The following is a 27,346-nucleotide window of genomic DNA, read 5'->3' on the forward strand; positions in this document are numbered from 1 at the left end:
GAGGTTTTGCGTCAGGCAGCCCCGGCGTCCCGGGCTCCGCCGCGCAGTCGGGCCCCGGGTGCGCTGGGTGACGCTGCTGCCGCCGTGGCCGTGGCCGGGTGGAGGGGCGGAGGTTGGCGGGAGGCCGCGAGGGAGAAGCGTGCGGGGCGGCGAGGACGAGCTGGTCTCCTCTTACACCGAGAGCTACGCTGCGTCCCCGTCCGCAGCCTCCCCTCGGAAGATGCCCCGGGGGTCCTCTTCGGCCCTTCTTTCCCGCGTTTTCTTTTCCTTCTCGGTCTGTCCCGCAGGTTGCTCTCCTGTGCCGTGTCTGGTGCCTCTGTCTCGTAGCAGCACCTTGTTCGCTTATTTTCTCTTAAATGATGAATAGATGAGAAGGCTCCCCCTGCTTCTTGTTAGACTGGAAGACAGGTGCGTGGCGAAGGAGAGGTAATCGCTGCCGAGTCACTTAATAGTGCAGCGCTAGTTCTAGTGTGCGTTTTCAGGCTGGTGTTTTAAGTCGTTTTTGAAGCTCCCTCAAATGTTTGCGGTCTAAAGAACTTACGCAGTTGATAACTTTTGGTGTGTTGGTGAATGGATGGTGTGAATTCGTTACAGGTTTTTTCTGTAGCTACTGTTTATTTCTTTAAATGAAATGGAGGCTGCAAATGTTAGATTTCAGAGTAGAAGTTCTCTACCACATTTTTGATAAGTCTGCTTGTAACTTACACAGCTTCAATTTAGCCTGAAATTCTTGTGCTGGTAGTAAAGAAACAGAACAACTTATTCCTGTGTGTCAAGACAATTAACTCTAAGACTTCTATTTCTTCATCTTTAAAAATGTTACAGACTGGAAAAAAAAATCATAACTTTTTTCTCTGAATACATATTTTAGTCTCTTTGTCCTTTTTTCCCTTTCGCTCCTTTATTCTTACACACTTTAAAGCAATGCTTATGTAACTTCTTGTTTACTCTGCTGAATTGAATGTGTTCTGAGATTGTGTTCCTTTTTTCAGTGTACATGTTTTAAATCTTCTTTACTTCTCAATGCAGACACTTCATGGATCCTGATTAGAAACAAGATGAGAAGTCATCAGGTGAAATAATTAAGAGAAGTAATTTAAAAATAACTTAAATTGTTAGATTTCATATTTTTCATTTGTACTAGTGTTCAGTAAGAACAGTTGGTAACTGCAAACAGCAGGGAAGTACACAGGAAATCTAATAGGTCCCCAAGTATTCTGTCTCGCCACTTTCCACCCCTCCTCCTTTTTTTTTTTCAAATCCACCTGGGAAATGTTTCACTAAACACCTCACAAAATCAGTGGCAATGAGAATGAAAAGTCACTAGTTAATGCTTTAGAGCTGAGAGCTCAGGTTATAAACAGGGTGGTGTTTTGGTTGGATCAGCTTAACGAATGAAATGCACACAGCAAGCTTTCTGTGAGAACAGTCATGTTCATCTTCACTTACATGCTGCCTGAACATGTTTTTGCAATGATAAAATGGGGACAGTTATTCCATGGTATTTCAACGCATGGCTTTCTGCACTACTATTTTATAGTATTTTGGCCCTTGGCTCATAAGAACACTAAAGCATTACGCAGTGCAGTGGGCCATAGCATGCATTTGCTCTTTTTAGAGAAAAGAGATGTAGGAAAATGGGTGGACCTGCTTCTGTGAAGACATTTGTGTTGTAACTGCACTGTAAGAAAAGTGTGCTGAAGAGATTGTTGAATTTGTATCTGTTAAGTAAAACAGTGTTTTTAGAATATTAAATTAGCATTTCAATTAGTGGGATAGCTGTGGAGTCATAATTATGATTGTTTGCATGTTTTCCATAACTACTGTGGAAAAGTTTACTGTTGCGGAATCTAATGAATGGGAGTAGAAAAGCAGAAAACTTCTTAAGTTTTTATTTTGAGTATAAAAATTATTATGATCTGAGAATAGTAGAATACAGCTCATACCTTGGGTTTTCCTCAAATTTTGTGTGTGATCACTGTGCAAGCTGACTAGTCATATCTTAGCCATCTTCTATAATACAACTATTGAAGTTTCACAGCAGTGTTTTCATGGATTTACCCATTATACCCATATTTATTCACAGTTACCCTCAAAAATGTTTTATTTTGAGTTTGTATTTCAGTACTTTTGCTCTTGTTTATTTTTCTTTATAAGAGTAGTCATTTTGAACCTGGTGGATTCTTATTTCAGTGTATTTAGGTAGTAATCAAATCATATTTCAATCTTCTAACTATATTGCAGTTTTCAGATCCCTCTATAAAAAAACAAAACAAAACCTTTCCAACCTTCTAATAATTTTTTTTTTGGTAGCTTTTTACTGTAGCTTTTCTTGTTTGTCTTGTTTTAAAATATAGACCCCCAAAATGTATTTCAGTGTTGGCTAGGTCAGTACTGTGTAGATATACAATGCCTCTGTGCTTACATTGTTACTGTTTATACAGTGAAAGATTATACCTGTTCTTTTTGCTTTACACTTGCATGGAATCTTATTTGCAGTTTGATTGCACTAACTTCTAGGTAATTTTCACAGTGATTTGTTTTTCAGGATACCTTTTGTATGTATAGAATACATTCCTTGCATTGTGCAGCTTTGTGTAATTAAAACATATTTTCTTAGAGTTTACCTGGTCTGGAGAACCTGTATAGTTTGCTTTCAATTTGATTTATCATTCTTTAATCATTTCTGTTCTGTTACCTGTACAGTTTCCTTATGGGATTTTGTATTTTCTTTATTTGATGAAAAAAGTAAAAGTTGTTGGTCTACATAGTAAACCTTTTCATCTCCAGGTCACAAAGGACTCTTTAGGTTCAGATTGGGTTCTCATTATCACTCAATACTATTTAGACACAGTTTTGTGATAGTAGCACTAAGTGTGCTTTCAAATTATGTTACGTTCCCAAAGCCTATGCTCAAGTATGGTGTCACTTGATTTGCTGTCACTTGAGTATAGTGTTGGATACTCTTTATTTAATCCATGCTGCTATCATATCTCCTTCACAGTTAAAGCCAGTGCCAAATTCTTTTCTAACTAGATGTTTCAAAATACTCCACCTCCTTAATCAAGGATATGTGAGGAACACAAATTCAAAACAGCTAATCATCTTCCTTGCTTAAACAGTAATAACCTGATTTATTTTTGTTTTTAGTATCCTTGAAATTTCATTGGGTGATAGTGTTTGGTTTGTTTGATTATTCCTTCTGCACTCCCCTACACTACTCTGAATTTGCATCAGTGGATGACAGCCAGAATGGCTGGCAGTACTGAAAGCATGCTCTGAAAATTTAAACCACCTGACTTACAGTGAAACAGCTGTTGTCAACATCATAATTTGTGTATTCATAACATGTTTTTGAAATCTCTTTGATACTGTATCAGATAACATGAATCATGGAGCATATATAGGAAATATTTTAAGCAAATATTATGAGTTCTTCTTCTTCTTCTTCTTTGCTCTGTCCTACTTATTTCCTCAAAGATTTACTTCAATCCTGTCCTGGAATAAGTGCTTTCCTGAGTTTTGGGTCTTACCGTAGTTTTGAGATGCCTCACTTAAATTAGAAATAGTTTGTGAAAAGCATGAAATTTGCAAATATACTTTTCATATTGGATCAATCCTCTTGATTTTCACTGCAATGTGATAACTTATACCTGTTAATTTTATTTTGCATATTGATTTTTTTACTATAACTTCCATGTTTTTTGATCTTGTGTATAGTTGTTAAATGTCAGGTGTGCCCTTAAATTTTTAATTGAATTGTTTTTTGAAGTTGTGCAATCTTCAAATTCTTTCTAATCAAAGAACAGTCTCTGAGATGTTAAGGAGAATGGAAAAGTGCAAAATGCAAAATTCTGTTAATAGCTATGCTCCTATAGATCTGTAATAGTTCTTGCTTTGTTTTTGAATGTAAGTAGTTGTGGATTTCCGTCAGTGCAGCTGAGAGCAGAATCTAGTTCTCCTCTTGTGAAAAGAGAACTTGCATCCATTTTGTTTTGCAAAGAAGAGATTTCAGTCTGTGAATGGTTTGAGATGTTTGTGTGGTAGATACACTGTTAGAATTAAAGGAAGATCAACTAGCCGCAGCTGAGGCATGCTATAAACCAGTTGACTTCAACAAGTACCTCTGCAGTGTTTGGAACAAGAACAATTTGAAATCAGTCTTCTGAGCAACAGCTGTGTTCTCTCATTTTAATGGTACAGTGTGATACTGGCTAATATTCCTGCTTAATTTAACATTAAAAAATACTGATTGGAACGTGATATTAATAACCAGTAAACTGCTGTAAAGAACATCTCTCTTCCTTTCATGTATTGTAATTTCAATAAACCTAAAAGCTCACACCTTTAGTCTTGTGTTATTTGTTATTCTGATAACTGGTTGTATGTTGTCATTGTAAATTTGAAGCAGTGCAATTTGGCAAAAACATCGTTTTATTATTTTTATTTATAAAATGCTAATGTAAATTCAGGAAAAATTTAACTGAAAAGTAGGCTTTGCCTTATGCTCTGAAACATAAATTTGAGCTGTAGCCACAAGAGGGAGCAAATTGCATGGTTGGGACTCTTCCCTAAATTGTCTTAACTTCTGTTGTCAAGAGTCATGGACTACTAACAGATTGATTCTCTTCTAATGCAAAATCAAGAGTGTGAATTAATCTGTAAAGTAGTGATATTAAATCTCAAATACCAGGAATATTGCATATTTACTTCCTTATAAATAGTTTGATAATATTTATATTCCATAATACAAAAATTTGACAGTAGTTGGTCAGCTAGTTAACATAGAGTAAATCCCACATACAGTTTTTTTTCTTTATATAAAAAGCTTGAAACCTTTCCCTGACTTGTTTTTCATAGTTCACTGAAGACAGTGAGTGTATTGGTAGACCACAAATAGAAAAACTTGTAAAATAGAATCTACAGGAAGGTAGATAAAAATAAAAATACTGATTTACACTCTTCCTGTTATTGTGCAGCAAAACTTAACCAGTCAGCTAGAAGTATATTAATTTTTATTGTTCCATGCTTGCATTGAATAGTCCCATTGAACTCAGTGGCACTTCCCATGGTTTAAGGTAGAGGTTCCTGAGTTTAACTTCCTCATACTCACTTATCGGTAGTGATAGCAGCTCCAGGTGGTGTGCGAGGAGGCATGCCCCCAAACCTCTGTCAATGCTCTCACTCCTGCAAATGAGAAACCCATGCTGCTCTCTTTCCCATCCCCACCACCACTGCTCTTACTTCTAAGTGAGATTCTCAACCTCAGGTTTGCTCCAACTTAAGCCGCATCTGCAGTGACCAGAAAACGCAGAGTCCCTTACTGTATGCAGGAGGGAGCTACCCTGAAGCAAGATGAACAGAAATAACCTGTGTGGAGTTCCTTATTCTATGGGTTAAGTTTGTATCTTCGCACAAGCAGGATTGTGCACATCTGAGTTGCACAGGTGTGCTACTCTGAAGTGGCAGCTGCTGCAGACAGACTAAAAATTGATTTATTCCTGTTTCCGGCAGCCCTGAATATGCACATACAGAGGCCAGTAGCATTTGTTTAGAGAGAGTATAAAACCAAGTACTACTTTTAGGATCTTGTGATTTAATATACATTATCATTGTGGAAAAATGGATAATAATTTGGCATTTGCAAGTATACTCCTGCATTTTTAGAATTATTGAGGTATAATGTTGACCAGATGGTACTGGGGGGGAAAAATTTTTTAAATGCATTGTAGTTAACTTAAGTGTCAGAGTGCAGAACAAAATACTGTCTTAACTTTTTATAAAAGTTGAGCTACATCTGTGTTCTTCCCCCTAAGTTAACCTAGCATCAGTTCAGTGAATGTAATAGGCTTCAGGATGTGTATTGTTCTGTCTTGTTAGTCTTGATTTTTGGTAGGAAATTATTTGAGAAGTATAATCTCAGTATCTGCAGCTGTTTGAAGTTAGCTTGTATAAAAAGTATTTAAGTAATGGAAAGCCTAAATTTTAAAACTATGCTTGAGATACTTAAGGTTTATATTGACCTTGCTAATTAAAAGAGTATTTGGTGTAGTAAAGTTTTACCTATTTGGAAGTTATTTGTGAATTTATATTTCAAATCTGAAATTTGCACTACAGAAACTAAACCGCAGAGATGTTTCAGTGATGTGTGCTGCTTTATGCTGTAGGTAAATAATTATTTCAGATGCATGTAACTCATGTTCAATGTAGCCACTTCAGATAGATTATGCTTGTTTAAATAGGGAACTAGCAGATTATAGTAAAAGTAGGGCATGGTTTATAGAGTTCGTGCCTTTTCAGCTAGTGCCTGATCACCCTTTCAGTTGTCTTATTCTCCCCCATACTAAGTATTTTATAAGCAGTATTAAAACAATAGAGAATAGTTGATGTCATGTTGAGCAGAGTGGTTTTTAGGTTATTAAACAGAGGAAGGCCCCCTGTTTTGTGCAAGTAAAGGAAACTTTAAATAGTTTGAATTTAAAAGTCAAATTTGGCTGAGGTAATTTTTCTAAAACTTACTGGTTTTGCATTGAATTTTGTGTTAATGTGAATGTAATATCACCTTTTTAAATAGAGCATGCTTATGTCCATAAACTTCAGTTTTTTAAAAATCCTTTTATTCATTGTGAAGTTTGCATTTATATTTACATGCACTTGGTACCTAGAAACTACTAAGGCTCCTGTTTTGATTTTAAAAAGCATGTTCCTTTTAAGTATGTTTTGAATACGCATGAAGAAATAAATTCTCCAATATGCTCAGTTTAAGAGGCTGTAATCTATCTTCATGTTGTTTATTAGAAAAACATCTCTAAAAGATCATTGTCCTTCCTATGCGTAAGTAGTAACGCTTTGACTGTGCCAAAAAATAAAATTAAAAGAAGCAGCAATATATCTGGCACAACAGAGGAGTGTTTTGAAAACTGTATGTTTACCATTTGTATACTAGGTGCAGCTGATATATTTGTTTTTCTGTATTAGCTGCATTGCGAAATAGAGTGAGAGAGAAAGTGAAAATTGCCAAATTAATTTTTTGGTGGTCTTGAACTTGTAATTTGTTGTTTAAATGACATTTGCAACAATGAGATGTTTGAGTGTGTCAAAGTCTGAAAACTCAGTAAGTTTAGAAGATTCCTGTGATTTGCCATGACATTCCAGGCCTCTCAAAAAGTCATGAAAAATAGATGTTTAGAAAATGTAAGTAAATTTTGTTCTTGACTTTTTCTGTGTTTTGTTTTGTTTTTTGAATGGATTTTTAGCTGTTTCTATTGAAAATAATGCAATTACTTGTTTTGCTTTAGTTAGAAAAGAACCTCTGTGAACAGAAACACTTCTGAAACTAAAGTGTATGAAAAGAGCCACAAAGCAAGAACTGACACTAAAAAAATTATTGTTAACAAATAAGTAATCATATATACTAATACCTTTCTTCATGACAATTAGAAAAATACTGTTAAGTATGTTACAGAATTCTATCTGTAATACCCTGAATATGGATATTTTTACTTTTTTTTTTTTTTTTGGCCTGTTACAAGTCTGTGTGTGGCTTAACATATATGTAGATATTTCAGGTATCCATTGCAGGCAAATTAACATTTTTTCACCATGGGATTGTTTGTATGCCTGTATAAATTTTGCTTTGCCCATGCCAGCCACTCAAGATGCTTTGTACTGTTTTATACTTTTGGCACACTGTTTTTGTGGAGTTGTAAATGGGTGAACTTTGTGTACCTTAATTTTACTTAACAAAACTAGTGTTTTTTAATTTTTAGGGGATAACATCGTTTAGTTTTATTTGTATTTGAGAAGAAAAATTTAAAGGATTGGAAAATGTATTTCTACGTCTTTTAAATGTTCTTTAATGTTTTACTTCTACAATAGCTTTGGGGTTTAATTTCTTTACTTTACAATGCATGCATTGTAAATGATTGTTCTTTCCATTCCCTTTCTCCAAAACCACATTTTCTCCTTCTGGGCTTAAATCCAGTGCCTTCTGTGGATCTGGGCGTGGAGAGCCAGCTCTGTAGGTCTGAGTTTCGTTCTCACCGCAGCAGTCCCCCTGGCTCCGGTCTGAGTGGGGCTGCTGCGTGTGTTGCGAGCGTTCTCAACAGAGCAGATGCAAGAGTAGCTCTAAGGAGGGGGCTCAGCATATGCATACCAAGAAGCCAAATGTACTTTCAAATGACGTATCTCAACAGACTTGCAGCTCCTGTGAACTAACGTTCCAGCTTCACGTATTGATGTGTTAATAGAGTATTCTAACAAAAATATTAAAAATATAGTATTGCATAACTGCAAGGTTGCTCCTGAATAGTATCAGAACTGACAATGAATGTGGTGCTTGTGCCGCTAAGTACAGACTACTCGGATAAAGAAAAATGCTCATTTAAATTTTTTAAAATTTATTTGCTCTTTTTAATTTTTAATGTTATCATTTGCTTAGTACAAAAATCACATGAATAGTCTTTCTTAGAAAATTAGTCTCTAAAGCACCTCATTACTTAATAGGAACTGTTTTATAAATACTTCTCTAAGTCCACTTTCCACACAAAATATGTTAATCTGCTTTTTTTCTTCATTCTTAAAGCTTGTATATTTGAAAGTATAGAAGAAAGCACATAAATAGAAACTTGGGTCTTTGCAATATGAGAACCAAGTATTGCCCTTTATTATGTTGTGCTGACACACAAAATCCTCACAGTGAACTGAAATTCATTGTATACGTGTGTGAAAAATACTTGCTGTTGTACACTTGTCATTTTTCTCCCAAGGAGCTACCAATTAGATGGGTAAGTGATATTTTGAAGGAACCCATTTTTTTAGCCGTGCCTTGTAGAAACGTAATGCTCTTTTGTAGAACAGCAGTCATAGTGGTGAAAAATGGCACATCATGTTCAGTAAAATAATGATGCTAATTTATGATAACTTAGTAAGCTTTACTCAGAGTTGTTCCTTCCTTTTTTTATTGGGTTATATTAGATAAGCTCTACAAAACTGAAGTGTCAATAGAAGGAATAGAGAACACAATATAAAGTACCCACATGCAAGAGCAGATGGCATTCACCCGATAATTTCAAGAACTCAACAGTTAAATAGAAGAGCTACTAAGTCAGCTAAGCTATCTCATTCAAATCAATTCTTCAGATCTGTATGAAATTATAAATTGCTTTTGTCCTAGGACTGTAAATAAATAGAACACTTACAGTGACCTCATTATAAACCTAATATAGGAAAAATTAAAAATAAACCAAACCTAGCTGTCCAGTATTTGGGGAATGTTGACTTCTTACCCCTAATTTTTTTTTTCTGTGGGTCTGTGTGCATATATATATATATATTTTTTTTAAGATAGACTAAGACTTCATTCCTAGTTATGGTTAACTTTAAACACGAATAGTCTAATTGAGTTTTTGTGGAATAAAAAAATGGAGGGTTTTAGTATAGTTATTTTTTTCCCTTTTCAGAAAGAAAGATTAAAAATTGAATCTGCCTCTTATTTGTCATCAGAATGAATGGAAAGGAACTCCACAGCATATGATTTATGCCTTGTTCTTTCTGTATTGGTAAACAGGACTATTAAAGTTTACTTTATTGCCTATTTTTCGGCATGTTTACTTCCTCTAGAATTAACTTGAGATAATAAGGTAATTATCTAATATAATGGTACAAAATTTTTGGATAGTCCAAGATCCTTCAGAGCAGAATTTAGTCTTAGATTAATATGTACCTTCATTTTGTCATATGTAACAGACTGGAGAATCTTTGTAAATCTTAGGGATTAACAAGTAATTTAGGAAAATGCCTTCATAGGTATCCTTTTGCAATCAGTGTACAGTATCATGGCTATCTTAGGAATCTTTGTTTATGTCTAATGAAAAGGAAGTAAATCACTCAAAGTTACTTTTTTTAACTATAATTTATGTCATAAAAAGGGGTATTTGTTCATCAAATTATGAATGAAAAGCAAAAGGAATGTTTGGATCCATTTCAGAACCATTCTAAAATATATGGCTTGTGTGATTTTGTGAGTAAGTGTTTATACAGAAACTAGTGGGCAAAAAGAAATACATGGCGAAGGATTCCTGTACTTTCTTGTTCTTGTAAATTTTTTTGCCTTTTGTTATCCAAAGCAGTCAAAAGATAAAATTAATTAGAATCACTTGTTATATATATTTACTGAAGAGATTTTAAGAGGTTGTTTGATGCACAAGAGCAAAAGGATACATCTATAATGCATGGTATCCTGAAAGCCTGAAAGCAAATGAAAATTAAATGTAGAGTAATGTAGTAAGGGTATATAAGTACATCTGTAAAATTATGGCTTCAAAAGTATGTGAGCATAATATTTCAGTGTTACTGTAAAGTGTCTTTGTTACTGTATTCAAATAACAAGTTTAAGATTACTTGCACATAGGTTTACAAACAGTATTTTAAGTGAACTGTAAAAAGTAACTAGAAATAAAGATTGCATTCTTATGAATACTAAAATTAGTGCTTAAAATGAAAAACATTAAATTTCACTTAAGAACCAAATATTTGAACAATGAAGAACTGGGTAGTTAAACAAGAAGAGCGTCATCTTATTTAGCAGATCATCCATGTCCTGGATGATAGTTTGATCTACTTATAAAACAGGTGCTTTTTCCATGGTCAAGAATATATTTAATAAATATGGATATTCTTTTATATATTTTAAACTTTTTTGAAAATATACCTGGGTATGCTGGAGCCAAGTAGGTAGTCCAGTTGAATTTAAATATGGGTTGACAATCTAAACTCTCAAGGAATCTTGCACACATCATGGTGGCTCTACTTCTTTGCTAGGCACATGGCATATCGTTTAGATGTTTATAGCTCAACTAATACAATCTCTTCTGATTTTTTTAATATAAAATGATATTAGAAGTATATATTTGATGGTGGTAGTTTACTGATACTATTCTTAGTCACATTTTTTTTAGCTTTCTTAACGTTTAGTTAATTTGCTAAATTTAGACAGGACTTAAAATTTCTCTCAGGCAGTAGAATTTTCCTAATTGCGAATGAATTGAGTAATTCCATAATTATTTTATTGTAATGAACTGATTTGAAGAAACTAAAATGTGTTGTTGGCTATGAAGCCTTTTGGAAAGCATAAAGTTGAAGAATATTTTACCTTATTTAAATCCCTCCTATCCTTTGCCCTTCTATCTAATTCTGCAAATTGGAAAAGAGGAGAAAACAACTGACCTGCGTTTTGTAACATTATTGATATCTTTTAGGCACCCACAACCCTTATTGTGCTTGCTAAGTATAGGAAAATTCCAATTTATAGTGGGTATTTCTCATAACAATGTATAAATATTTTCTATTGTGTTCCAAGAGGACTGATGGAGAATAAAGACGACAAGGATAAAATAGGATTAGCACAAGAATCTGAAAAAGAGATTAAGTTTGAGGGAGAAGACAATGGTAACTGTATCTTTGACAGTATTTCAGATATCTGTGGGAAAAAAAGAAGGTACTTAAATGATGAGAAATGTCATAAAAATAAAAGGTCATAAAAATTCCTGATCTTTCCCATGTTGCATTTGATAGGAATTTTATTGCATGCATTTATCACATGCATTGTACTATTTTCTTAGAGATTCAGTTAAGTTGGCATTGTGAAAATGTTTCAAGTATAGTGGGATTTTTCAGAAGGGTTTAATGGAATTCCCCGTAGGTTCCTTAGTTTACTTTTCCAGATTCAAAATATTTAATGACTATTCTGCAAGGATTTGTTATAAAACATGAAATGACCGAATCCAATTTCTAGGACCTTTTGGACTCATCTCCATCATTTGCTGTTTTAGCAGAACATGAAGAGTTAAAGCCATTTGTTTTCACACCTCATCTCATTGTCATCACACCTCACTTTGAAGAAATAACACCAGTGAGCAAATTTCCTGTGTAAGTTCTGTTAATTTTCAAAGCTAATGCATCAGTATGTTTACAGCATATTTCTTTATTTGTAAAGGCTAGATAATAGGAAAACAATAAGAATTGCTCAGGTGTGAAAGTAAAATATATCATATGCTAACTTATATACTATATAATATACCCCATTATGTGTTCTCAGAATTGAATTATAACTTGAAATTTCTCATCAGTGTCTAACATTGAGAAAGATTATATAGAGTTTATGTAGTAAATATAAACTTTAGTAAATATGCACTGTTTAGTAAATATGCTAATATATCTGCTAATTTTTAGAGGTGAACAAAGAGGAGACTTCAGAAGCAACAAGTATTTTATAAAAATATTTTACAGTGAAAAACAAGTCTCAGTTCTCTCTCTCTCTCTCTTTCTCGAATGGCTGTAGGATTTTTCTCTTCTGTCAACAACTCTTGACTTACAGATGTACCTTGCTTTATTGATGAAAATGAAAAGCTATATCCTTTGATGTCAGACAAACTCATGTGTGCTTTATCTTGGGCAGCTGATGAAGCATTTTCTAGTAGGACCTATTTATTCTTCCTGCTTTTTTGCAGGTAGTAATGAACCATATTTTTAAGGTTTATCAGGATTCTCATCAGTTAGGATTTCATGTTCAAAACTGTGGGAAATATTTGTATGAGAATTTTTCATTTGCTTTTGGTAAAGTATTCCATATAATGTAGCGGTTAGTTTCTGTGGGTTTTTTTAGTGCTTCCCAGTTAATATTGTTTATAGCAATAGCAGATTAAATTAGAACCTGATTAATCTGTCAGAATTGGAAATGTGTTCCAAGAAAGTTTGTACATTGTTTGCAAGAAATTTCTAATATAATGAAAATCTGTTCCTGTTAATGTTTTGCAGTTAAGCTAGATAGTTTTATTTTAGTGTGCTGAGTAATGTAAATGCAGAAATAGCTACTGGAATTCTGTGGTTCACTGACATACAGAAACTTAATGAATGGACCAAAGAAATCAAGCTTATTTCATAACGGTCCTGAGTATTCATATGTGATGGAATTTATTATGGTTATACTTAGCAGATTTTGATAGTGTTTTGACATATTTTCTAGAAGAAATTGCATATAGTCTGTACTAGGTTAGGGGATGGGATACTTGTAGATAGCTTTTTGTACATGATCTTTGGCTTCAAGGTTACGAATAAGAGGGGCTGAGTTAAGATTAACTATGTTTAAAAAATTTAATGGGACAGAACAAAGTGTGGGAACAAAACCTAAGTAGTTATCATAGTTATTTAAAACTTCAGTGCAGAATTGTTGCCTGAGATGATGATTATTATTATTATTTTTTTTTTGGTGCAAGACAAAAACCAAAATGAGAAAGTTGTGCATCTTTTGTTGCAGTTAGATAAAAGTCGCTTCTGTGACTGGAATTAAAGGTCCCATCCTTTCCAGGATGCCCAGATGGCTCATGCGTGCTCAGTAACTCTGAGATCTTCTGAACATATTAGATTTATTGCATATGTGCAGATTAGAGAATATGTGCTATAATTCTAAGGTGCAGGCAGCATGTCAGGCCTACTCTACATATCCTTTATGGTTCATTTAATTTTGCTCCATAAATCTAGTGCATCTAGTAACTCTAACTGGGACAGTGGATGTCTGATAATCCAGTACAGAAAAGAGCAAAATTTAATAATATTTCTTGAAAAATAGTTTCACTTATTTACACTATTCATTAGAAAGGGGCAGTTGCTCATTTGGTTAATTTTAGCGATTCAGAAGAACATCTGCATACATTTTTTTAAAAGAAAAGGCAACAAAAAGGGAAGCATTCATATGTCTTTTTGTTCCTAAAAATTCATTGCATTTTAAAATACAGATTTGTTTACATCCAAAAGCTGTTACAGTCTGGCCTGATTAGTAATTTCTGCTCTGCTAAGCCACAAACTAGCACAGGCTTATGCTATTGGTGCTAGTCAAAAAGACACATTGTCATTTATCTTGAGGAAATTTGTGTACTGTTAATTAAAAAATATTTATCTATATTACTTTAAAATCAGGACAGTTTGTAAAAATACTCCAGTCTTGCTCTGGCATTCCCTCACAGTATGCAGGATCCAAGGAGCACAAACCATTCCAAAATACTTTTGTCTTGAACAGCTGCAAGCAGAATTTAACTTTGTTACTGAAGAAGAGATTAAAAAAATATAAATGCTTCCAGCTGTTGTAACTTAGGAACTCAGGGCAGTTAAATTTCCGCTATTTTCAATGAGTACCTTTGTATGAAAGAGAGATACGAGATACAGTATTTCAAGTAATATTTCATATTCAGTCTTTGTTTTAACTTATATATGACAAATTGTATGAATTTTAATAGGAAAGCTGGATTCAAATTTTCCTAAAATATCTGAAGCCAGCTTTCCTGTTCCTTTGATCTGTTTATGTAGCAGAGAACTCCTTAGTTTATTATCATGTGATAATACCAAAAGCCAAACTGTGATGTCCTTATTGTTTTGGAAGAGTACCTTATTGCTTATGTAGTTCTATCAAAGTAAATGGATATTCATTAGGTAAAGCAGAAGTTTGAATGCATAAAACTTTAATGCAGTATTTTGGACAGTATTGCTACTTATATCTTGGAAAGCGTTGCTCCTACTGCAGGGAAAAATTCTTCCAATGCTACTAAGAAAAAATGAAGTTTGATTGTGTTACTTGCCTCTGAATGCTTTTTGACATAATTTGTTTGGAGTGGATGTGTGAATGGTAGTTAGTCTTGAGAACTAGGCTTTTTCATCTTTTGCTCTCCTTAACTCTTTTTCTTACTAGATGATTGCAAGACAGTATTTGTATTTTTCCCTTGATAGCACTGCATGTGTTTATTCTCCAGTTCTGGTTTTGATTATCAATTCTCTCTGTGATCTTTAGAATACATTTGAAATTATGCATAGAATAGAGGGGAAAATATATTAAAGACGTAGGCCAGCAGATAGGAAGCTGTGGGGTCTCTGACAGGACTAATACAAAGATGAAGTTAGTATGAGGATATAGTAAGGAGTACTATGAAAAGAAGTTCTTAAACTGTAAAGAATTTCAGTTAGCACTGTTTTCTAATAATACTCTGTACATATCTTACGACAGTCTTTTTGTTGGTCTGTTTTTTGATGGTCTGGTTTTTTCCATGTTCACTTCTTATGTTCTATTACAGTAAACTCATGGCTTCATTTGCAGTTATCTCAGGCTGAAATACTTCAGAGTCTGGGAAGAATCCTCAGACTTCTGCATACGTTCTGTTTTCCTTCTTGATGCAGATATTGCATTTATCTCATTTTCCAATATTAATTGTCCATTTGATTTTGCATGCTTCCCTTCCTCCTATAGAGGAAATTCAGTCTAGGAGACACTCAGCAATCAAGCTAAGTTAAGATATCCCTTAGCATAAAATTCATTTCTGTTCATATACTACTGCATGCTTTTAACTTTTCTATTCCTTGTGGTCTCAGGTCCCAGCTCCCCAGATTTTCATTTCTTATTTGTATAGAGAAATAAATTTTTTCTCTCAAATTCCTCTATTGGCTAACCAATTCACTTTAGTATTCATTTAAAAATGCTTAACTTTTTACAGATTACTGAAAGTTTTTTACATTTTCTGTAAAAAAAAAAAAAAGTAAATATCTGCATGACTCAAATTACTGTGTTTTTTTTCAGCACTATGAAAGCCAATTAGAGAAGGAGCTATCAATGACAGAGGTGGATTCTGTTACTGCATAAGGAATGAGTTCTGCCGACTTTATGAGAGAGGTATAATATATCGATGTGACATTGTTTTCCTTAAAAATCTCTCATTTTTTGTTTTTAGTTTGAAAAGAATGTCTGTGAGAAAGCAGACTACCAATTCATTTCACAGACATTGCTTAGTATTTATCAGATGATTGCTAGATGATTGAAGCACTGAAATTCAGCTAGTGACCTAGTCTTAGGAAGCATCTATTATCAATCATGTTAAGCTATAGGAGGGATGGAGGTTGATGTTATTTACAATCTCTAATTTTAGGTATCACACACTAATTTCATGGTCACATTAGGCTGGCATAAATGGCACTGCTGCCAAAAGAAATGACCTCTAAGCTGCTTATTTCTATCCCCATCCCTCACCCTCCTTTGCTCTGTCAGCAGTTACTGTATGGCCATATTAAGGATCAGATCAGGGATTAAAACCAACCCAGCAAAAAAATGTGGACATTCTTCGTACACGGTGAAGTGTTTCAGAACTGTTGCAACCAGCTGAGACAAATAGGTTCAAGTTCACTTCTATATGTCTGTCTTCCTCCAAAAAACTGTTGATTCTTTATGGCAGCACTATGGAGCAGTGGGCACAACATCCTCCTGGTGCAGTTCATGGGATTGCCTGGTACTTGCTCCTTCTGTGGTAAGAAAGAGACCCTGGTGCATGTTTTCACTGAGTGAACCAGGTAGTTCTCCCATTTATGGCTCTTTCAGAATCTTTTGCTGAGTCTCTGGCTTTACTTCTCCATAGGCCTCTTCATTTAATCCTTCCCCATCTGATGCCCCACCAAGTTGCAAGTCTTCCTTATTAACCTCCTCCTGACCTTCACCATCCACACCATCAGGAAGCAGAAGCTCAGTGAGAGGCAAGAGGGATCCTGACAGCAGTGGGTTCTGCTTCTGATACCTTGGCTGCTCACACTTATGAGCAGAGTACCCCACTAGGTGTTATCCACTGGATCCCTAGATGCCTTTTTGCCTTTTGGAACTGGTGGATGTTGTCAGGGTGCACTGCTCACCCTGTGATCACAAGTGCCCTTGTGATATGTGGGGTTTTTTTTCGTGCCCTTAACTCTTGCACTGCTTTCTTTTTTTGTTTCATTTTGTTTGTTTTGTTTTTTTGTTTTTATATTCCCCTGGAATCAGTTGTTTCTTCTTTTTACCTTTGTTTCTGCTCCAGTCCCTTCCTCTTTGGGAAAGCTTGATAGTTTGGTTAGGGCTGGGCTGAAGTTTGACCTTAATGAGAATGACAAAAGGTCCCAGTTTCAAATGCTCACTGAGCTTCTCTCTATCCTAACCTCAGCCCTCATCCTAGCTTGCAGGGTTGAGCAGGGCTCTGGTGGAATTCTAGTTTGAATGGTCTTCAGATGCCTGTGCCTAAACAAGGAAAAACAAACGAAATGGTAAATGATGTAAAATACAATTCTGTTAACTTCTGTTTCAAAATCATGTATGAGTCAAATTTTCCAAGCTGCTCCAATGATAATACTCCATTAGGACTTGAAGAGTCACCAGTGCATAGGCTTTGGATGTACAATCCACATTTAATCCTCATTCTGGGCCCCAGTAGTGTCAGGTTGCTGTTAATGGGGAGGGGGATTTTCATATCAACTAACTAAAGACACCAAAGGGTATAGTTTCAAGAGCTGTCTGGACCAGCACTGCAACTATTGTACCCTTAGGTCCTGATTTACATCTGTGTATACCTCCTCCTCTATTTCCTACTTTCAGCACATTCAGGTTAGCTGTAATTAGAATCATATTAGAAATACTGTTTCACATGTACATGTGATGTGATCCAAATCCAGCAAGAAACTTGTAATAGCTTCCAAAATTGTACTCATAGATATTAGGGCCAGATATTATGATAGTTTAAGCAAAATTAAACTACTTTCTTCTTAACTTCTGTCCGCAAAATGAAGCTTTTGGCAAAACTGTACAGTGTGGTTGAATACTAGCATTTTGATTAGAAACTCCATCTCGTGTGCTGACTTTGTAGACTGGAAGACTTCTCACATACATTCTTTACGTTTCAGACGACTATCTCAATGAACATTGTGAGCCCTACTGCTGAGCTATCACAGTTTATCATGCGAAAAGTACTTCTGAGGCAAAAGAGAGCCAGAGTCAGCAAAGGCAATAGCACTCACTAATGAGGTACTGACATTGCACCATTTAAGAGTTTCTGGCTTTGGAAAAATTTGAGGATCCTTAAAGTGTTCAACTACAATTAGAAATTTCCAAAGAAATCTGATGTTCTGTGAAATATTTTTGTTGATGAAAATAATTCTTGGTTAGTGCTCTTTGACAAGCCAACTGGTATAAGCTTCTGTCTTTTTCCTTCATTTGAAAAAAATATACTCATCTTTCAGTTGGCCATTATAAGAATTGGATACTTTGAGGGAACATCTATCACATCCATAGAAGAATTGTCCTAATAATTAGTTATTCACAATGTTTTATTTTTCCATGTGCATCCAGTTTAAAATTATCAAGATTTAACTTCCTGGAATTGTTTCTTATGTCCATACTGCTAGTTTAGGACCCACTGATATTAGATGTGTTCTATTAATTCACACATTTATAGGCTATGATATTGGTAACTTTCTCTGTAAATAAGTAAAATAAATTGAGTTTCTTTAGTCTGTCTCTAGAATGCAAGTTTTCTTGTAAATGATTCTTGCAGCTTTTTTTTTTGAAGCTTTTTCATTCCCTAAATTTAGAATGTAGGAATCTTTTGTAATACACTGAATATTTTTATAATACTGTGTTTTTATTCCAAGATTAGTGATGAAATTCTTGGTTCTTAAACTCTTCTTCATAAAGAGGATGTGTGTGTTTTGTGAGTTATTAGTTTTGTAGCCCATTTAAGTGGAGATTTTTTGTAGAGTTTCCTGCTTGTGTATACATTTTTGTTCATTGTTGCCCTTAGGGTCAGTAAAAACTTGTGTGGATTCCTGAGCCATACAATGGAACTCAGGAAATAAAGGCTGCGATATCAACCATTCGTATAAACAACTGACAAAAAAAAAAATATCGATAATATGAAGTATCTGCTGTTTGTGCAATTCTAAAACCCTTCTGTAGTGTGGTGACCTTAAATCATTTCCTGAGTAACTATCTCCAGTTATTATCATTATAGGCATTATAAAATTGTTTTAGACCTTTGCTGTAAGCATATGTGTTAACTTCTATGCACCCTTGTCATTGATGGTGCTTATGGGTCTTCGCAGGATGCTTGCTTGAAGAGCTGTAGATTTGTAAAATTCTTACAGTCTAAAGGAAATATATAATGATATATGCAGATACCAGTAGGAGCAGCTAGTTAAGTCACCTACTCATCTATTGAATGTCTTATTCCAGGTAAACAAAGGGAGTTGAATGGTTTAAGTGGCAGAGACACTAGAATCGGAATAAACATCTCTTTACCTGTATAACCAGACCCTGCCCCTTCTTTCTTTATAATATTTTTGAGTTCTCATCTCTTCCCCCCCCTCCCCCCCCACTTCCTGGAGCTAGAGCCCTTGCAAGACCTCGTTGCTTTCTGTCTTGAGGACTGCAGCCTTTTTCCTTTATCTCCATATTAACTATTCTCCAATTAGTTCAAAATCGACCAGCAGAGGGAACTTTTCAGATGCAATGATGCAAAGTAGGCAGCTTCCCTTTCTTTCTCCATACTGGTCAAGAAAGATTGGGGGATGGTGAGAAGAGCGTTTGCAACGCAGAACTGCACTTTTGATACAGCAGTTCCTATTGGATGCTGCAACTATAATTTGCAATAGCTATTTGGCCACTCTGTGTTTTTGCTAGAGGACATTTTGGCATGAGTTTGGAAAAGTAGCTCTCTGAGCTTTAGGACTCCTGAATCTTCGATCTGCATGGCATCAGCTTGCATCCAGCAGGGCTTATCAGTTCAAAGCACGATGCTATATGGAAATGATGCATCTGACTGCAGACTTGTATTGGCTTTGGAAATTACGTGACTGCCTCAACATTATGCTGCATCTTGAGCAAAGAAAACTGGCTAGATCCAAGCTAACGTGTGGAATGAGTTTTGGTGTCTGTACCTGCAGCATCATTATTTGTAACTACTTTAATCTGTCCACAGGTAGTTTTAGCTCTGCATTCTCAATTAAATGATTTCCCATTTTGATGGGACATATGCCATAAGTGTTGCAGTGGCCACTTGTATGTAAGAAAAAGATGTCTTGGATCAGTGACTATTCCATTCTCAGCTCTTTTGAAGCAATAAAGGTAATATAAAATAAAATATTCCTATAGCATTCACAAAACTCTTTAGTAGCTTTTGTTCTTAGCAAAGAACAAAATAGCAAAAATGATGAGCAAAATTATTGAAAAAATGAGAACTGCTTTACCTATCAAATGGTCTAGCAAAGCCCTCTGTTTTTTGCGTCTGGTCAGGCCCACTTGCTAAATGGAAGGTATAAGAAATCCTGTCATGGACACATATTAAATGGTTTACATAAAGAGATATTTCTTCCTTACCTGCCATTAATGTCTGGCTTAAATCCTGAATGATTTCATTATCTACGTAAATGCCTAATCTCTTGAAAATCCTGCTAAGCTCCTGCTCTCATTGAAAGCTGTGATAATTAGTTCAAGTTAATTTTGTAATTAAGTATATTGCCTTTCAGTTCCACTAAATGTTTCTTGGTTTTATTTTTAGTTATGAAAAGAGAGATGAATCGGAACACCAATTTTACCTTTTCTCCTGTGTTTTTACACTAATCTATTGTTTTTTATTCATTTCTTCAAGTGATACAAACTTTTTTTTCAGTTTGAGTGCAGTGAATGCGTTTTTATGTGAAATAAAATTAAATATATATGGAAGTTGATGTCTTTAGTTGTGTCTTTTCAACATACAGGAGTATTCATGAGACAGCTATAATTTATGCTGTAATTATTCTTTTGACATAGGAAAGACTTTGATCTATTCAATTGTCTGCACCTTTTTCAAAGAAACATAAAACTATTTGTAAAATGCTGCAGAAGAAAGTGCTTTAAATCTATATGTTCTGTAGTCTTACTGCAAATATTTTTCACTGGAAGTATATATCATTTTTCACATCTATTTTGTGTTAATATATGGAAAAGTGGCATTGGTACTAGCTCTGGAAAATGCTGAATATTTCTTTTGGAATCTGTTAAGGGGGCTATGTTCGATGCATTTTGTCCCCTACAGAACACTCACTGCTTAATCAATGGGGAGAATGTAAGTATGTGTAACTAAATCTCCAGGGATATAGAGTGGTTTCCTGTTAAATATAAACAAGAATATGTACTAACATAAATATAAACATGAATATATAAGCAGGGAATTGCTTATGGAAACAAAATGGGCAAAATTTTCAAAGGGTTAATTTACCATGGTTTGCAAGGAATATATTTTATAATACATTTCACATCTTTCAATTTTAAGGCTACTCTTTTAGACTGATTACCAAATTTGACATGAATACTTTGATAGGTTTGGTTCAATACCCAGTAATACAATTCACTGATGTGTGTGGGCTTTGCCACTTCACAGGAAGGTTTTGGGAAACAATTGGCTGCCATAAACTTTCAACACATAAAGCACAGACTAGAAAGGTAACTCCCCCCCCCCCCCCCCCCCCCGCCCCAAGCCTTCTGCACAGAAATTCACTGGAATTTTCTTAGATCTAGTGAAACATGGTTGTTCATCGTTATGCCAAACCTTAATCACAGGATCGAAAAGACTTTAAGAATCAAAATGATGGATTGGTGAATCCAGCAGCCAGCTCAATGGCATTGACAGTGTCCTGCTTAAGATTGCCCTCTTAGGACAAATTGTTCCTAAGCTAGAACAGGGAAACAGGAGCTCTGTTAAAAAGAAAGAGGAATTGGAAACCTTACTGGAACATTACTGGGTTAGTATTTATGTTAGTGTTGCAATTACCAACATCAAGAGGGTAATTTTAAGCTGTGAAGAATGTTGTACAGTTATTTATATCAACAGATGCTTATGAATCCTCACTCAGCTTTTAGTGTAATGTTGGTTTTGTCTGATTCTATACAAAGATTATGTATCTATTGCTAGCTGTGTAAGAAAATAAAAGATTAACTAAAAACTTTCAAAATAATCATGGACTTGCATCCCTCTAAAATTTATATTTATAGTGTAATACACATTAAAACATTCTTTTCCAAAAAACAGCTTCTAGCAGGATTTGCATTTTGAGAGAATTTCCTGGTATTCATAATTTTGCCCTTTTCCTGATTAGATGTTAGACAAATTAAGGCAACTGATTATCCTCGCTTTTGACTTCCAAAGTGATGCTTATATTTCTCAGTTCTGAGCTGCTTCATGAGCTAGTGGTTCCCCATGTAATCTAGATAGTTTGGAAGGGCTAAATTACAGCAGCTTTTGCCATATGCTATAGCTTTGCAGTTAGTCTGTGAAGTTCATTCAGCATGCTGCAACCTTTCCTTTGACCTGTACCTCCTGCTTGCTCTGCTGTTAATACAGTCTTCGTGCTAGGCTGTCTGCCGCAGGGCTGCTGTGAGGAGGGGGAAGTCCTCTCGTAGCTGGTACCGCTTATGTTGCTTTACAAAGGACAAGTGAAAGTGGAGGTGGGGACGTCTAGGCTTTGTCTGCAAATTGGATAATTACAGATATATTTTCTTTCCTGCTCAGCATTTCTTTCCTCCTTCGATTTCTTTCAGGAGCTGTTTCATCAGCACTTTTACCAACAGAGAAGCTGGTTTGTGTGTGAATCTTGGAAAGTGCATTTACCCTTCTCTAGATTGTCAAAATGTGTGGACTTTTACTTGGTGGTTGGTCTGTTTCGGCATGTGCCTATATTGTTAGTCATAGAGTGAGTTAGTCAGAGAGAGTTAACTGTTGTGTTAAGATGCCAGAGATTTAAGTGTTTGTAATTATTTGCCTAAAAAAAAAAGACATCACTTTCATTTTTCTGATGGTATTGGGTATCTGTAACAACAAACCAAATAGATGAACTCATACACAGTCTGGAGGTCAAGAACAAGGCTGAAGTATCCCGTAACTCCTCACAGTGCAGTTAAAATGCAATGTAATGGCACTGGATAATGTGTTGACCTCTGCCTCTATGTTCTTCAAGGCTCTAAGCACAGGGAATCAACACAGTGTGGCTACATTATGCTAGGGAATAGCCAGACATTTTTCCAAAAAACAGCTCATGGGTGTGTGGGGTTTTTTTATGATTATTTTTACAGCTACCAGGACATTCTTCATCAGTCAATAACATACCACAACCTAAGTCATCCTGCATAGTATGTAGAAATGTCTGAGGTTTCATTCCCAATAACCCAGGTTAGATACTGATTTCAAATACAGCAGTATCTGGAGTAGCTCCAGCCTCAGTGGAGCTGTTATTGATTAGCATAAGGAGCTTGGAATCTCCAGCTTAATAGTGTTTAGTGTTGAATTAAGAAAAGGGATTTTGGGATCAGAAAGACACTGAAGCCAGTGCAGGCCAATGGCCAAAATGACTTAGCTCTTTATTATTGAGCTTCTTATATGAGGTCCTTAAATTTTGAATTGATATTTCTGAGATACTTCAGTTTGGAAAGATACTAGATGTTTAGTGAAGCACTAAAATAGACAGATGTCAGATATATGTGGTAAATATTCCTATTTGAATATAGATTTGGAATATTTCTTTTGGGAACTCATAAAAGAACTCCATCTTTATTAAGTGTTAATACCAAATGAAGCTGTTGTTTCTTCCATGTGAAATCTTAAGAATAAATTAACTTCCATACCTGCTCTTAAATACTAAGATGATTGTCACAGTTTGGGGATTATTATGCATTTCTAATCATATTATGCCTCTCTTTTAAAGATGACTTTTGTATTTTATAGTGTATGTGTATATATATACTATGCATTAGGCAAATAACTGCTGCAGATGTGTAAATGTTATGGGATTTATTAGAAGGCAGTTGCAGAGAATAGAAGTAGTTTACATTTGCAAAATTGGTTGGTTGTATTTATTACAACTCTCACAACATTTGGATTATTTTTTTCTCTTCTATGCAAATTTAACCACATTAGAAGCAAACATGAATCATACACAGATACTTACCTCTAATATGTTGGAAATTTTCATATTAATTCTCTCAAGAGTCAAAAAAAGTTGTCAGGAAGGAAAAAAAAAAAAACAACCCACAAACCCCCAAGCCTTGATTTTTGTATTACTTCTCCACAAAATTTTGGTTCCCCATGAATTATAATGTTTGAAATATTCCAGTTTCTTTAAAGAAATTATTTTTCTCATGCTTTTATATTTAATGTTCACATTTCATAGGTCCTTCAAAGGTTCCTTAATTAGGATGAAGAAAGAGAACTGATTGGGAAGTAAAAAAGTGATGGTATTAATTATAATAGCATTATAAAACAAAAGTAAGTTACACATCAGGCCCTGTGTCTTAAAGGTTTCCCTCTATGTTATGCTCTGGTTCTTATCACATGCATAAGTATTACATCCTTTAAAATTGTTTTTAGAAAATATTTTTCAATAAAGTTTGCCAGTGAGGGGTAAATCCTGTCTTATAAGTCACTGGCTTCTGCAAATGCCACTATATTATGTGTATAATACATTCGGACTTTTTCTTATACCTTCTCTTTAAAATTGCTTTACAAAACCTTTCATAATTATTTGTTCTAAAGCGTAGTCTTGGGGATGCTGGGGGATGGAGGTGGGGGAGAAGTTCTTGGGTTTTTTACACACACTAAGGAGAATATCACAGAGCTAAGCCCAGAGAGAAGTGGAGATGGAAGTGCTTCTAAGCTACTTCTGTGCTTTCACAGTCTTTTGTTGATCCAGGAAGTGGAGAAGGTTCTGGATAAATCTTAGCCTCTGTGGTCTGTCCTGTGTGCAGCTGTGTGCTTGTTACCTTTTCACCAACTTGCTCTCCTTAGTTTTAGGAGACTTTACAAGAGAGTTCTTAAAACAGAGCTACAGCGGTCTCCACGTTGAGGGAGGCTCTCTTTAATGCACATAATCTGAACCCAGGTTTGGAGCCTGATCAGGACTTTTCTCCTATTACAGAATCTGTTTCCCAGTAGGATCTTATCCTAGTTTTCACATATCTCAGTTTTTTAGATGCATGACATGTTCCCGCTTCTTCATTGGTCAAGTAAGAGAGTCATCTTGGTATTCATAATCCCTTCTAGAAGGGTGTAGTCTTTATGGCCGATTGTCCTTACCGGTTCACTTGCACAGTGAACAAGCGCTGAGATATGATACGAGATCACAAGTATGGAGCCAGTGTCCATGATGCGGGTGCATTCTCTGGGAACTCAAGTTTTTGTGGCATTTCTGAAGAATTTCTCCACATCTTGAGTGGCCATCTGGAGTGCCACTGACCCTTCTGCAAGATCTATGCATCTAAACGTACTGAGGCTCTTGGCAGAACACTGCTGTAGTCAATGTTGAAAAAACTACAAAACTCACCTCCAAGTAGTACAGTCGATGGGTGGGTGCTTGGATCGCAAAAGTGCGTATGGACAACTTTGTGTGCAAGAGTAAGGTTGCACGCCAGTCAGCAAAAGCTTTCACGACGTGTGCTGGCAATAGGCAAATTCACAATCTGCTTTTCTGTTGTGCTGGGGAGTCCAGTTCGTGACTCTGAGGATCTGGAGGTCAAACCGAACAAAGGAAGGTGCCACCCAGCTCCATTCCTGTATATGGAGTGAGATCAACACACCCTAATGGTAAGTCTAAAATGTACCCAGGCTCGGGGGCTGGAGCACTGGAGCATCCATAGTGTGACTGTGTGTATTGTCGATACACATGCAATAATTTTCAGTTACCTGTATGTAACTTTTAAAAGTTTTTCTGGAAGTTTCTAAGTAACACTTTATATATCTTTGTTTTTTTAGATGAGATAAAGGCACCTAGTACAAGTTTACATTTAAAAAAAAAAAAGTGTTTAAAGAGAAAATAGCTTTCTTGACTAGAGCTTGTTTACTGGATAAGTTGATAGAATATATAAAAGGTAACTGTAAAATGCTTTATTTAAACTGCAAGCAATGTACATGTAGTAGAGCACCTTTTATATGTAAAAAGGTTTTAAAGAGAAAGCTGTTGTAAATAAAGATACATGTTTTTTTTTTAAATAATCCTTCCAAGTTGCAGTTATAGTTGTAGTGTTGTACTTTTTCCAGGTTACCGGATACCCTCTCCAGATGCCATATGTAGATTTGGAGTCAGTAACTGGAGCTGTATATCAAGCGGGCATTCATTCTTTGGAAATTCCCAGCATAGAATTTTCTCTTGCTGAGTATATTCATCCATATCCAAATAATATTTTCTCTGTGTGGGTCTACTTAGTTTCTCTGATCGTGAACAAATATCATTTAGTTAAAAAAACAGTTATCGCTGCTTATGTCTCATGGAATAAGATGATTATTTAGGCATACAAGCTAGGAAATAAAACTTAATGGTTGTAAAACATAGCCAGCCCATAACACATCTTTTTAATATCACAAGAAATAAACCACTATATTGCATGTTTTTAGAAATTTATTGTAGAAGGATTGTAACTGTATGTTATTCACTAAATATACTGTAAATTGACATTGTAATGGGCTGTAAATCTCCTAGCACTTAATAACTGATGAGCATTAAAAAAAAATGCCATAGAATATATAGTTAGTGCTTAGAGTGGTTAATTCATTAAATATGGCAAATGTGTACTTTTAAGACACTTTTAATGGGTTGTTTAATGAAAGTGTTCTGATTATCTTGCTGCTTCAGGATAGTAAATTCAAAATGTTCTGAGAACAGCAGATAGTATTTCCAAATACTGCAGAACACATAACAGCTGATGTGTATGATAATGATGTAACTGAATTACACTGGTGAATACAAACCTGAGATTCAGTATATCATGTTCACAGTTTTAACGCCTGTATGTCATCCCTAAGTCTCCCTTCTCCCCATGGAAGTACTGGCAGTGGAAGCCAGATCCTTGATTGTACTGAGAATTTTTGAAACCTTAAGCTACTGTTTAGCTGCTTTTAATTATTCAGTTGTAAAGTGTTTTTTGAATGTTTAGTGGCAAATCCTTTCCTTTATCAGAATGTATATCTTATTTCTTGAAGACATATAAATTTCACTTTATTACATAACACTTAATTACAGGGAAATATCAAAATGCATAGTGTAAGTTTGCCAAATGTGTTTGTGCTATAACTTCTAAAATAGCATTGTAATAGAGACTAAAAATTATAGTACCTACTTTGTTATTGCTGCTTTACATAATGTTAAAAAATTAACAAATATATTAAAAATTGCTGTTGTTGACTATACTGAAATAAAATAACAAGCTGCTAACTGGGCATTTGTGTTCAGTTAGATAAGGCCTTATCTACTCAAGAGACTTCTGTTCCTGCATAGATTTAGAATGTAGAGCCAATAAATTATTGAAGGAGGGAGCCACATTACTTTCTGGCTTATACATATTCAACAGAAGTGTTATAATTGCAACATTCTTATTCCTGGTGATGTGCCAGCTGCTAAGAACTAATTATAAATTTTAGCTTCTAAGCTAAATTTGCAGTGCTGGCAGAAATTAAGGCTATCTTCCTATCTAGAAGTCATGAAATGCATTTTTTGTTAT

At 35.2% G+C, this 27,346-nt stretch overlaps 1 long non-coding RNA gene across 2 annotated transcripts; it reads left to right on the top strand.

Moving 5' to 3' along the window:
• Positions 1-7: 7 nt before the first annotated feature.
• LOC106491534 (uncharacterized) lies at positions 8-18,345 on the top strand. Of its 2 annotated transcripts, none has more exons than XR_010884735.1 (5): positions 8-1,073; positions 11,832-11,928; positions 15,620-15,712; positions 16,269-16,340; positions 17,734-18,345. It is a non-coding gene; the product is annotated as an uncharacterized lncRNA (long non-coding RNA). The 2 variants fall into 2 exon arrangements; XR_010884736.1 differs by having other exon boundaries at positions 11,835-11,928.
• Positions 18,346-27,346: the final 9,001 nt, after the last annotated feature.

The sequence above is a fragment of the Apteryx mantelli genome, chromosome 7, assembly GCF_036417845.1.
Source record: "Apteryx mantelli isolate bAptMan1 chromosome 7, bAptMan1.hap1, whole genome shotgun sequence".
NCBI lineage: Eukaryota > Metazoa > Chordata > Aves > Apterygiformes > Apterygidae > Apteryx > Apteryx mantelli.